Source organism: Phocoena sinus, chromosome 18 (genome assembly GCF_008692025.1).
Source record: "Phocoena sinus isolate mPhoSin1 chromosome 18, mPhoSin1.pri, whole genome shotgun sequence".
Taxonomy (NCBI): domain Eukaryota; kingdom Metazoa; phylum Chordata; class Mammalia; order Artiodactyla; family Phocoenidae; genus Phocoena; species Phocoena sinus.
Genome location: NC_045780.1, coordinates 30,433,140 through 30,448,161, shown reverse-complemented (window position 1 = coordinate 30,448,161; position 15,022 = coordinate 30,433,140).

Here is a 15,022-nt window from a genome sequence, read left to right as displayed (position 1 = left end):
TTCTTTTTCTTCTCTGATTGCTTTGGTAAAACTTCCAAAATTATGTTGAATAAGAATGGTGAGAGTGGGCAACCTTGTCTTTTTCCTGATCTTAGTGGAAATGCTTTCAGTTTTTCACCATTGAGGATGATGTTTGCTGTGGGTTTGTCATATATGGCCTTTATTATGTTGAGGAAAGTTCCCTCTATGCCTACTTTATGCAGGGTTTTTATCATAAATGGGTGTTGAATTTTGTCGAAAGCTTTCTCTACATCTGTTGAGGTGACCATATGTTTTTTTCTCCTTCAATTTGTTAATATTGTGTATCACATTGATTGATTTGCATATATTGAAGAATCCTTGTATTCCTGGAATAAACCCCATTTGCTCATGGTGTATGATCTTTTTAATGTGCTGTTGCATTCTGTTTGCTAGTATTTTGTTGAGGATTTTTGCATCTATGTTCATCAGTGATATTGGCCTGTAGTTTTCTTTCTTTGTGACATCCTGGTCTGGTTTTGATATCATGGTGACTGTGGCCTCGTAGAATGAGTTTGGGAGTGTTCCTCCCTCTGCTATATTTTGGAAGAGTTTGAGAAGGAGTGGTGTTAGCTCTTCTCTAAATGTTTGAAAGAATTTGCCTGTGAAGCCATCTTGTCCTGGGCTTTTGTGTGTTGGAAGATATTTAATCGTAGTTTCAATTTCAGTGATTGTGATTTGTCTGTTCATATTTTCTATTTCTTCCTCGTTCAGACTTGCCACGTTGTGCATTTCTAAGAATTTGTCCGTTTCTTCCAGGTTGTGCATTTTATTGGCATAGAGTTGCTTGTAGTAATCTCTAATGATCTTTAGTATTTCTGCAGTGTCAGTTGTTACTTCTCCTTTTTTATTTCTAATTCTATTTATTTGAGCCTTTTTTTTTTTTTTGATGAGTCTGGCTAATGGTTTATCAATTTTGTTTATCTTCTCAAAGAACCAGCTTTTAGTTTTATTGATCTTTGCTATCATTTCCTTCATTTCTTTTTCAATTATTAATAATCTGATCTTTATTTTTTCTTTCCTTCTGCTAACTTTGGGACTTTTTTATTCTTCTTTCTCTAATTGCTTTAGGTGCAAGTTTAGATTGTTTATTTGTGATATTTCCTATTTCTTAAGGTAGGATTGTATTGCTATAAACTTCCTTCGTAGAACTGCTTTTGCTGCATCCCATAGGTTTTGGGTTGTCGTGTCTCCATTGTCATTTCTTTCTAGGTATTTATTGGTTTCCTGTTTGATTTCTTCAGTGATCACTTCGTTATTAAGTAGTGTATTGTTTAGCTTCCATGTGTTTGTATTTTTTTACAGATCTTTTCCTGGAATTGATATTTGGTCTCATAGCATTGTGGTCAGAAATGATACTTGATACAATTTCAATTTTCTTAAATTTACCAAGGCTTGATTTGTGAGCCAAGTTATGACCTATCCTTGAGAATGTTCCATAAGCACTTGAGAAAAATGTTTATTCTGTTGTTTTTGGATGGAATGTCCTATACATATCAATTAAGTCCATCTTGTTTAATGTATCATTTAAAGCTTCTGTTTCCTTATTTATTTTCATTTTGGATGATCTGTCCATTGGTCTAAGTGGGGTGTTAAAGTCTCCTACTATGAATGTGTTACTGTCGATTTCCCCTTATGTTGCTTTAGTATGAGCCTTATGTATTGAGGTGCTCCTATGTTTAGTGCATAAATATTTACAATTGTTATATCTTCTTCTTGGATTGATTCCTTGATCATTATGTAGTGTCCTTCTTTGTATCTTCCAATAGTCTTTATTTTATAGTCTATTTAGTCTGATATGAAAATTGCTACTCCAGCTTTCTTTTGGTTTCCATTTGCATGGGATATCTTTTTCTATCCCCTCACTTTCAGTCTGTATGTGTCTCTAGGTCTGAAGTGGGTCTCTTGTAGACAGCATATATATGGGTCTTATTTTTGTATCCATTCAGCCAGTCTGTGTCTTTTGGTGGGAGCATTTAATCCATTTATATTTAAGGTAATTATCATTATGTATGTTCCTATTCCCATTTTCTTAATTGTTTTGGGTTTGTTATCTTAGGTCTTTTCCATCTCTTGTGTTTCTTGCCTAGAGAAGATCCTTTAGCATTTGTTGTAAAGCTGGTTTGGTGGTGCTGAGCTCTCTCAGCTTTTGCTTGTCTATAAAGGTTTTAATTTCTCCATTGAATCTGAATGAGATCCTTGCTGGGTAGAGTAATCTTGGTTGTAGGTTTTCTCCTTCATCTCTTTGACAATGTCCTGCCAGTCCGTTATGGCTTGCAGAGTTTCTGCTGAAAGGTCAGCTGTTAACCTTATGGGGATTCCCTTGTGTGTTATTTGTTGTTTTTCCCTTGCTGCTTTTAATTTGTTTTATTTGTATTTAATATTTGACAGTATGATTAATATGTGTCTTGGCATGTTTCTCCTTGGATTTATCCTGTATGGGACTCTCTGTGCTTCCTGGGCTTGATTAACTATTTCCTTTCCCATATTAGGGAAATTTTCAAGTGTAATCTCTTCAAATATTTTCTCAGTCCCTTTCTTTTTCTCTTCTTCTTCTGGAACCCCTATAACTCAAATGTTGGTGCATTTTATGTTTTTCCAGTAGTCTCTGAGATTGTCATCAGTTCTTTCTATTCTTTTTTCTTTATTCTGCTTGGCAGTAGTTATTTCCATTACTTTATCTTCCAGGTAACTTATCTTTTCTTCTGCCTTATTTATTCTGCTATTGATCTCTTCTAGAGTATTTTTAATTTCATTTATTATGTTGTTCATCATTGCTTGTTTCATGTTTAGTTCTTTTAGGTCCTTATTAAATGTTTCTTGCATGTTGTCTATTCTATTTCCAAAATTTTGGATCATCTTTACTATTATTATTCTGAATTATTTTTCAGGTAGACTGCCTATTTCCTCTTCATTTGTTAGGTCTGGTGGGTTTTTATCTTGCTCCTTCATCCGCTGTGTGTTTTTCTGGCTTTTATTTTTGCTTATCTTACTGTGTTTGGGGTCTCCTTTTTGCAGGCTGCAAGTTTGTAGTTCCCATTGCTTTTGGTGTCTGTCCCCAGTAGCTAAAGTTGGTTCAGTGGTTTGTGTAGGTTTCCTGGTGAAGGGAACTAGTGCTTGTATGCTGGTGCATGAGGTTGGATCTTGTCTTTCTGGTTGGCAGGTCCACGTCTGATGGTGTGTTTTGGGGTATCTGTGGACTTATTATGATTTTAGGCAACCTCTCTGCTAATGGGTGGGGTTTTGTTCCTGTCTTGCTAGTTGTTTGGCATAAGGTGTCTAGCACTGTAGCTTGCTGGTTGTTGAGTGAAGCTGGGTGTTGCTGTTGAGATAGAGATCTCTGGGAGATTTTCGCCATTTGATATTATGTGGAGGTGGGAGTTCTTTTGTGGACCAGTGTCCTGAAGTTGGCTCTCCCACCTCAGAGACACAGCACTGACTCTTGGCTGGAGCACCAACAGCCTGTCCTCCACACGGCTCAGAATAAAAAGGAGAAAAAGTAGAAAGAAAGAAGGAAAGAGGAAAAATAAAATAAAATAAAGTTATTAAAAAATAATTATTAAGAAATTTTTTTAAGTATAAAAAAAGAAAAAGAAAAAATAAACAGATGGATAGAACCCTAGGACAAATGGTGAAAGCAAAGCTATACAGACAAAATCTTACACGGAAGCATACACATACTCACACACAAAAAGAGGAAAAGTGGAAAAAATTAATAAATCTTGCTCTCAAAGTCCATCTCCTCAATTTGGGATGATTCATTGTCTATTCAGGTATTCCACAGATGCAGGATACATCAAGTTGATTGTGAAGATTTAATCTGCTGCTCCTGAGGCTGCTGGGAGAGATTTCCCTTTTTCTTCTATGTTTGCACAGCTCCCAGGGTTCAGCTTTGGATTTGACCCCGTCTCTGCATGTAGGTTGCCAGAGGGCTTCTGTTCTTCTCTCAGACAGGACGGGGTTAAAGGAGCCGCTGATTCAGGGGCTCTGGATCACTCAGGCTGGGAGGAGGGAGGGGTACGGAATGCAGGGCAAGACTGAGATTGCAGAGGCCGGCGTGACGTTGCACCAGCCTGAGGTGCGCTGTGTGTTCTCCTGGAGAAGCAGTCTACAGATGCAATGAAATCACTATCAAAATTTTATTTTTTTTAGAAAGGCAAAACAGGATCCTAAAACTTATATGAACCTCCAAGGGATCTCAGATAACTACAATTATATTTAAAAAGGAAAACGAAGTGAGAGCATCCATACTTCCTGATTTCAAAACTTGCTGCAAGGTTAAGTAATCAACATGGTGTGGTACTAACATAAAGTACTGGCATAAGGCATAGACATATGAACAAATAGAATAGAATAAAGGGTCCAGATTAACCCAAATATCTGTGACCAAAAGATTTTCAACAATGGTTTCCAAACTAGCCAGTAGGGAAAAAACAGTCTCTCAGCAAATATTCTAAGACAATTTGATAACAGTATGCAAAAGAAAATATGTGGGACACCTACCTATACCCATATGCAAAACAAAACAAAAACAAACAAACAAAAAAGCTCAAAATGGATTAATGACCTAAATATAAATTCTAAAACTATTAAATTCAGAAGAAAACATGGGATAAATCCTCAAAACATCAGATCTGGCAATGAATTTTATGATTTGACATGAAAGACATGAATACAAAATTGGACTCTATAAAATTAATTTTTTTTTCATCAAAGGATGTATCAAGAATATGAAAACACAAACTCCAGAATGGGAGAAATTATTTCCAAATCATATATCTGTTAAGTGTTTAGCACCCAGAACTTGTAAGGGTTCTAACAAAGAACTGTTACAAGTTGACAACAAAAAAGACAAAAAACAATTAAAATTGGGCAAAGGGCTTAAACAAACATTTCTTCAAAGAAGGTATACAGATGGTCAATAAGCACAGGAAAAGATCAACATTATTGATCATGAAAAATTCAAGTCAAAAACCACAGTGAGCCGACTCTTCATGTCCATTAGAATGGCTTTAATCAAAAAAACGGAAAATAACAAGTTCTGGTAAATATGTGTAGAAATAGGCATCCTTGTACACTGCTAGGAGAAGTGTAAAATGGTGCAGCTACTATAGTAAACAGTTTGATTGTTCATCAAAAAGTTAAACATGGAATTACCATATAACCCAGCAATTCTACTCTTATGCATATACCCAAGAGAAATGAAAACATTATGTCCACACAGAAACTTGTACACAAATGCTTATTTCAGAATTATTTGTAATATCCAAAAGGTAGAAACAACCTAAATATCCTTCAACAGATGAATGAATAAACAAATTGTTGTATATACTATGTTATGTATAACATCAAAAAGGAACTTAAAAAGGAACGAAATATTGATACATGATACAACTTGGATGAACCTTGAAAACATGTTATGTGAGTGAGAGGAGACAAACACAAAATCTGGCATATTGGATTATTCTTTTTATATGTCTAAAATAGGCAAACCCATAGAGATAGAAAGCAGGTCAGAGGTTAACAGAGAATAGTATGTAGGTATATGGATGATTATGTAAAGAGTATGTGGTGTTTTTGTGAGGTGATTAAAAAAATTTGAAACGAGAGTTGGTGATTGCACAACATTGTGAAGACACTAAATACCAACGAAATGTACACTAAATACCAGTGGATTGTATACTTTAAAATGATTAATGAATTTCACATCTAGTTTAAGGAATCATGCACAACTATCATAGTCTTTCTTTGTCAGTAAGAAATATAAGTTTCAAGTTCATTATATGCGTTCTAAACCAAAGTGTAATATTTATATTTTTCCATTAATATTATATTTTTAAAGAATTGAAGTACCTAGCATTTTACTCTTCTTAGTAATATATTATTATATAGCTAAGCTTTTCAGCTGTGGAAATATTATTTTATTAACCTAAAAAGAGGGGGGCAAACTTCATTAAACTGGTTATAGAACATAAGTAAAATATTAAAATAGTGTTACTTATAAGTAAAGCACTATGCTTCATCTTGCTAAATTTCACACAGTGGTTCAATATATTTTGTATGACATGCATCTTACTCAGGCTTAGCAGAGATAGTGATTAAAATAATGACAGAAGTTTTTATACATAATAAAATGAATGTAGAATAGTAAAAAAAACACTAGAGTTGGGTTTACCTACTGAATGGTTTAATATAAATTACAGTAACCTCTAGAAAATATTACTGTTGTTGTGCTTTAGAGTTAAGCAAACTAGAGGTAGCAGAGATATACAAATGGCTGTTGTATCATTTTTACAAGAGTCTTTCTTAATTCACTATTCAGAAGATTTAAGAACTAATGATAACTAATGACACTGCATTAAAATTGCTTTTCTCTTTTCATCATAAAAGGACATACTAAAAATGATTAAGGATTACATTGTAATTTAGCTGTAATGTCTGTTTCAACTTAACTGACACAATTTTTTTCCTAAATTGTGTACATGAACTTATTGGGGAAAATATGTTAAGAAGTTTAGCATGTTCTGTGTTTCAGGAACAGAATACTATTTCCTGTTACCATATTTTTCTATGACATAATCAGTGATAACCTTAACAGAGTCATCATGCATACTATGAACTCATCTCTGTTTTGTGACATATTTCTGGCAAGACTGACCTAAAAGCAGAGTTAATTTTACTGTGTAAGTTATCACTGTTCAATTAAATAGAAACTGAAATCAACCTGCCTTTAAGAAATACAATAATTTATTATCTTGTACACCCAGAAAGTTCAGAGGTGGTTTTGGCTTCAGTAACAATTGGATCCAGGGACTGAGATAATTTTATTAGAAATCAATCTTTCTTCTTCTCATGACTCTGCTTACCTCCCTTTGGCACTATTCCCAGACAGGGATTCCACCTCTACATTTTGACAACTTCAGTGGAAAAAGTGAACTTCTTTCCAAATATGTCAAGTAATAGCTCCTATAAGGTTCTCCTTCACTTGGTTGATTTGTACGTATCCCTGAATTGATCACTGTAGCCAATGACTTGGTACTCTGATGGAACAGGTCTGTGTTATGTGCTCCAAGAATTTGGATGTGAGCCAACCCTAAGAGTAGCCATATACTGAGAGCGAGGAAGGAACATTCAGCAGAGAAATATTATAGAAACTTCACCAGAAGAAGGGTGCATAAGTGTTAGGCTAAAAACGTACATATACACATAATTTAATAATAAATGTTATAATTTTTATGCAACTGAAAAACTGTTCATGTACATTAGCCACTAGACACTGATGACATTATAAGTTAACTTGTACACATACACATTGAAAAATAAGTTTTATAAGCAGCATGCTTTCTACAGAAACGCATGCCAGGTTCAATATGAGCTATATTTCCATCTTAGAAGAATTTTGTGTAACTGGAATCAGCAGTTTGAATTCTCTCAATTATGCATGTACAATAGAGGCTGCACATTTTGAAGATTTGTTTAATACTCTGATTTCTATAATAAATGGGAATATGGATTAACTAGCAGCTATTTTAGAATTACTATTGCAACAATGAGAAAGTCAGCATATTACACATGAACACACAGAGGCATATATTTTTAAGAAGTCAACACATTACCTATCGAAAAACCAAGTTATGGGTACTAGAACCTGAAAAAAGCTGGAAGAAAGGTGCTGACATTCTTTAATGTTAAGCCATGTTATAACCTAAAATATACTATTATTACTCAAATTTCAATGATATCTATATATCCTAATTTTAAAATAATGTACTTTTTATTTTTCAAATAAATGTTGGTACTGAATCTGAGACTCCAGGGTTTACCAGTATAACTCAGTAGTTTAGTTTTTACATGCTGGCTATCCTAGCATAAGTTTAAAAAGTAAACCTGAGTAAAATACAGCAAAGTTGGTTTTCAATTGTCTCACAGTCCACTAATATTTATCAACAAAAAGGACACTGAAAACTATGATGCAATTTTAAATATATAATAATTGGTATATTATGCAGTATTGAGGGAACATATGTAAGATAGTAAATGATTCCATATTTAGATGGGTAGAGGAAACAATATAAATAAATAATGTTTAAATATTTTGTAATATAAATGGAAATATGCCAGGTGAGGAAGGGGAGCATTACATGATGGAGGAATCGTTTGAAAGATTTCATGGAAGTATGCAGAGATATGGCATTTTAATAGATTATTTAGTGTCTATGGTGTGTGAAGGAGTCACTCGTGAAATTTCTGGGAAAGGAAGCTGGTGCTGACATTAATATATAACTATCTAAAGAGTTTAAATTTTATCTTGTAGACAAGCAATCCTCAACATTTTGGCCTCAAGAATTCTTTACACTCTTAAAAAAAATTGTTGACTCCAAGGAGCTTTAGTCTCTCTAGTTGGATATTTAAGGTGCATCATCTCTGTAGTGGAAATTAACACTGAGAAAATGTTAAAATAATAGTTTAATATTATTTAACTGCATCATGCAGATCTTAAATATACTAACATTTCAATTTAGATCAAAAAATTAATATCATTACTAATCTTTTCTGTAAAGTTTGTAAGTATTTAGATGCTATGACAGTCAACAAGTTTTTCAAAGCTCTAATTTTCATTTAAAAGCCTGCATGTTGGGCTTCCCTGGAGACGCAGTGGTTGAGCGTCTGCCTGCCAATGCAGGGGACACGAGTTCATGCCCCGGTCCGGGAAGATCCCACATGCCGCAGAGCGGCTGGGTCCGTGAGCCATGGCTGCTGAGCCTGCGCATCCAGAGCCTGTGCTCCACAACGGGAGAGGCCACAACAGTGAGAGACCCGTGTACTGCAAAAAAAAAAAAAAAAAAAAAAAAAAGCATGCATGTTAATATTGATATCAGATACTGTTGTTTGTTTTCATTGGAGTGACTATCTTTGCTCCTTTTTGAGAAAATGTCTACCAAATACCCAAGTTTACATAGTTTCCCTGTTGTTCATTTTTTAAAAATAAAAATGGAGTTCAATGAAAATGCAGGTAGTTCAACTCACACTGCAAGCAATCACTCATGTGTTTTCCTCAAGACAACTGTTACATGATAAGGCTGAAATTATTTATGTTTACTTCCCATTTTCCACACAGTGTGATGAAATCAAATGTACCCAGGGTCAAGATTTAATGCAATTAACATTTTGTACTGATTTACCAAGGACATTTTTAAATGAACCTATGCAACAGTTACTTTAAAAAATAAGACAGACTGTGTAACAGTGAAGAACATGGTTCTTAGAGTACTCTGGCTCCATTGGCTTGATTTCATGCCAATGTGCTTGCAGTTTTACCCAACATTACTTTTGCAACAATAGTGCAAAATGTCAATACAGTGGAAAGGTATGTTCACTTTTAATATTATTATGAAGATATTTTTGACCCTGAAGATCCCCTGAAAAATGCCTTGGAGATGTCCAGCATCTGTAGAACACTTTGAGAACTGTTGTCATAGGTAATGAGGAGTATAGAAAAATTCAATGTTTATATTTTAAAATTCCAAATATCTGTGTGATATAGTATAGGCAGGGTTTCTAAAGTTTTACTGAATAGGATGACTTTATTATATTTGGGTTCTATTGGAGAGAGGCAAATTCCAGAGTTTTCAGTAGAACATTATTCAATTGTCCACAACAAGAGACTGAAATGAATCATGATGTCAATGGAAAAAAGAAAGGAATATGATTAATTTTGGAGTTAATAAAAAGAGACTTGGAATTGATTAAATGAAGGGATTGGGTCAAAAGACAGTGCTCACTAATGCTTCAGATATCACATTTGATTGACCAAGTGAGTAATGATGTTATTACTCAAGATGGAGCTGGCCAGCGAAATAAGTATTTAGTTAAGTTTGAGAAAATAATACCATGCATTTTACATGTTTTTAAAAATATGTTAACATTATGGTACTTATAAAAAATAACAGTTAATAAACATATAATGAGATTTTAATAACTAAGAAATATGCTTGGGAAAGCAAAGATTGCCATAAAAACTGACTCAAGCATCAGTTATTCAGATGAACTTATGGGAGGCTAGCTATGAGAACTGTTCCTCTAGTTCTGCACAGCATGGCCCTAGTGCCTGAAGCCTTCCTCTATTCCCTAGTACACAACACAGGCTATGATATAGAGTAAGTGCTTAAAAATGGATGGGGACATCAATGAATCAATGAGAATCATCAACTGACAAAGCAAAGAATAAAAATCCAGAGAAGATAACACTTATTCAGTTAGCGGAACAATTACATAAAAATAAATGGCAATAGTGCTAAGCCAGGGATAGACTGAATAGTACAAAATAATCCCTTAAAAACTTGATTCTAAAAAATATTTTAATAATTTAATAAATAATGGAGGCAGGATTACAAATGAAGGATGAAGAGATTATATGCTAATGTTAAGAGAATTAATTATAGTATAAAATAATTCAGCCTTACACAACATAAAACATAAAGTGTTAACATTAACAGCAATCTAATAGAAGAAACTAGCTATAAACATTTACTTATAGTTAAGCAAGGACTTTCTAAGCATGGAACCAACGGAAAAGTCAATAAGAAAGTGATAATAAATTTTACAAAATAAAATTTAAAATATACAAGATTTAAGATACAACAAGATATATTTAAAATATAATTTTCTCTTTACCCATTCCTACTTTTATGTTCAGGACCCTGGAAATAGTCAAAGCATATATAAAGATGTGTTACAAGAAAAAATAATTTTCCCAGTTGCCATAATGAAAAGTAACATTTATTGTACGTTTAATTAAAGTTATATTGCCCTAATCTTTTTATATTCATTTTCTTGTTAACTACTACTTTGTTGAAACAAAAACAGATATTTGGCTAGCAAGATTTGAAAGTGAATCTTTGATAATGAACATATTTGAATGAAACCTCAAGGAGACAACTTTTTTTTCCTGTCTAATTGAAAAATGTCGAAAATAGACACATTCAATGTGTATGGGGTGAAAAAGTACTTCAATTCTCTGCTTTTATGAGAATAAATTGGTGTAATTTTTCCCTATTTGTAATTTTTTCTGCATATTGTAACTACATAATGAATATTAATACTTTATATTTATTATGAAATCAGGGACATAAAGGGAATGGATAAAATTAGCATTTAGGAAGAAAATAAATGTTCAAAAAGCCCATTTAGTCAATTATCATTGTCAAATGCCATATATGTATTGGAGAGGGGTGAGATTCAAGCACCTAGTATGTGGTTACTAGTGACATTTTCAGGGCAACTTCCAAATTACCAATTTTCTCTGTTCTATATGCAGTAGAATATGTGTGTGTGTGTGTGTATGCGAGCTCACACATGCCCATGTATATTGAAGGCCAGTGTGGAGGGCTGTGGAGAGAGAAAGAGAACGAGCACAAGATTGAGACTGATTGACAGAGAGGGAATTAACTCAAGCAATAAATAATAAACAAGTTCCTTACTTAGGTAAATTTCCTGACGGCCTCTTGCTGTAGAAAATTCGAGGATTATCATCTGTAATATCCAAGTTGATGCTTAACAATCTCCCTATCCATAACTTACCTCCTTCAGTAGTTAGCCATATTAATTTTCCTCCTGAGTAATTTTGATATAATTATATTTGTACTTATTTTCACATCGATGTTTATAATTGACTGCTTAATGTTATTTCCGAGTATGCATTTGTTAAAATAATGGGCACCATATATCTAAGGAAAATTTATTGAAGAAATGATAAATATTTGTCCAATAGGAATAAAAATGTCAAATTTGACTGCCTCAAATGCTTTGATTGTAAAATATTAAACTGTAATATGAACCAGAGACCTATGTCCAGTAATATTAAATTTTTACACTCTTCCTATTGTTCTTCATTTTTCTTCTGTTATGTTTCTTTTCCTTCCTTACTACATTTTACAATATGAAAGTCACAACCTTAGCATACTTATTAGCAGTAAGGACATTAAGAAGAAAGTGATTCAGTATGGGAAAAATAAAATAACTACAGTTCTAGTAATTCTTCTACTAAAATAAAATGTTCTCTACAGGTAATTAAGAATGATCAGCTGGATTCTTCTGTCTGTTCTGAGAGCATGAATTCCCTGCTTTCCAAGAAATGGTTGTTTTGCTTTTGCCCCATCAGGAGCCTGCATTTTATTCAATTAAAGGCAAGATTAACAGTGTAATTTGGGAAGCTCCGATAAATTTCATATATTCATATTCAGTCACTCTTCTATGTTCATAAGTCATTAAATGCCTGCTTATATCAGCACTTAATTATCTTGGGTGATGAACAGATATACAGTAAAAGTTTGTCAGCAAATTAGTATATGTCAAATGTGTCCCCTTTCTCTTTTTCAATATCACAAACTTATTGCAAACCATTACCATATTTCTCCTAACTAAAACATCCAATTTTGTCCTTGCAATCCCATATCTAGAAGATAATATAGGAGAAAATATATGTAACCATAGTTTTTTTTAATGGATGTTTAGATAAACAACAAAAGCACAATCCATGGAAAGGATTAATCTCCAAAATATATAAATAGCTCATGCAGTTCAATATTATAAAAACAAATAACTCAGTCTAAAAATGGGCAGAAGACCTAAATAGACTTTTCTCCAAAGAAGACATACAGATGGCCAAGAAACACATGAAAATCTGTTCAATATCACTAATTATTAGAGAAATGCAAATCAAAACTACAATAAGGTGTCACCTCACACTGGTTAGAATGGGCATCATCAGAAAATCTACAAAAAACAAATGCTGGAGATGGTGTGGAGAAATGGGAACCCTCTTGCACTGTTGGTGGAATGTAAATTGATACATCCACTATGGAGAACAGTGTAGAGGTTCCTTAAAAAGCTAAAAATAGAATTACTATATGACCCAGCAATCCCACTACTGGGCATATACCCTGAGAAAACCATAATTCAAAAAGACACATGCACCCCAATGTTCATTGCAGCCCTATTTACAATAGCCAGGTCATGGAAGCAACCTAAATAACCATCAACAGACGAATTGATAAAGAAGATGTTGTCCATATATACAGTGGAATATTATTAAGCCATAAAAAAAATGAAATTGGGTCATTTGTAGAGATGTGGATGAATCTAGAGACTGTCCTACAGAGTGAAGTAAGTCAGGAAGAGAAAAACAAATATCATATATTAATGCATATATGTGGAACATAGAAATATGGTACAGATGAACAGGTTTGCAGGGTAGAAATTGATACACAGATGTAGAGAACAAACATATGGACACCAAGGTAGGAAAGCAGGGGGTGGGGGGGGCTGGTTGTTGGTGCTGTGATGAACTGAGAGATTGGGCTTGACATATATATATATATATATATATACTAATATGTATAAAATGGATAAATAATAAGAATCTGCTGTATAAAAAATGAAATAAAATTCAAAAAAAATTGAGAGATGAGAATAGGTAATGCAAATAGAAATGACAAAAAGCTGGGGTAGCGATTCTCATATCAGACATCATAGACTTTTTTTTAATCTGTAATAAATAAAAGAAGGATATTATATAATGAAAAAGGGATTAATAGAAGAGGATATTGCACTCATTATCATATGTGCACTTAATACAGGAGCACATAAACATAATGGCAATATTAACAGACATAAACGGAGACAGTGACAATAATACAATAATAGTAGGGGATTTTAACACCCCATTTACACCAACGGGCAGATCATCCAAATGGAATCAATAAGGAAACAGTAGTCCTCAATGACAAACTATATATACATTTAACCAGGCTTCTCAAGAAGTAAAGTGAGGGGATCCAAATAAACAAAATAAGAGATGACAGAGGAGAAATAACAACCAATAACACAGAGATACAAAAACCCATAAGACAATATTATAAACAGTTATGTGCCAATAAATTGGACAATCTACAAAGTGAACACATCTCTAGAAGCATATAACCTGCCAAGACTGAATCAGGAAGAAATAGACAATCCCAAAAGACTAATCACTAATTGTGAATTCACATTTGTGATAAAAACAAACAAACAAACAAAGAAACACCTCTCAGCAAATGAAAGTCCTGTACTGAATGGCTTCACAGGGAAATTTTACCACACATATAAAGATCTAATAACTGTATTTCTCAAACTCTTCCAAGACATTAAAGAGAAATGTGCACTCCCAAATTCATTCTATGAATCCACCACTTCCCTGATACCCAAACCAAAGAAACTCCAAAATTAAAATTACAGACCAATATCTCTGATGAATACAGATGCAAAAATTATCAACACAATACAAGCAAACAAATTTCAACAATATATAATCAACATCATATACCGTGATCATATTGGATTTATGCAGAGAACCAAGGATGGTTTTATATTTGCAAGTCAATCAATGTGATATACTACATTAACAAAAGAAAGGACAAAAATCACAGGATCATCTCAATAGATGGATAAAAAACATTTGACAAAATTCAACATCCATTCATGACAAAAACTCATTAAAATTGGTATAGAGGGAGCATATATCTCAAAATAATAAGGACCATTTATAACAAACCCACAGCTAACATCATACTGAATGGTGAAAAGTTGAAAGCCTTTCCTTTAAAACCAGGAACAAGACAAAGATGCTCATTTTCATCATTTCTGTTTAACGTTTTTGTACTGTAAGTAAGTCCTAGCCATAGCAATCAGACAGGAAGAAATAAAGACATCCAAATTGGAAGAGAGAAGTAAAATTGTTCTTACTTGTAGGTGTCATGATATTATATATAGAAAATCCTAGAGTCTACCAAAAAGCTATTAAAACAAATAAATGAAGAAAATTAAATTACTAATTTGAAAAGATGCATGCACTCCTATGTTCATAGCAAAATTGTTTTCAAAAGCCAAGATACAGAAGCAACCTAAGTGTCCATCAACATATGAATGGATAAAGAAGATGTCACATACACACACACACACACACACA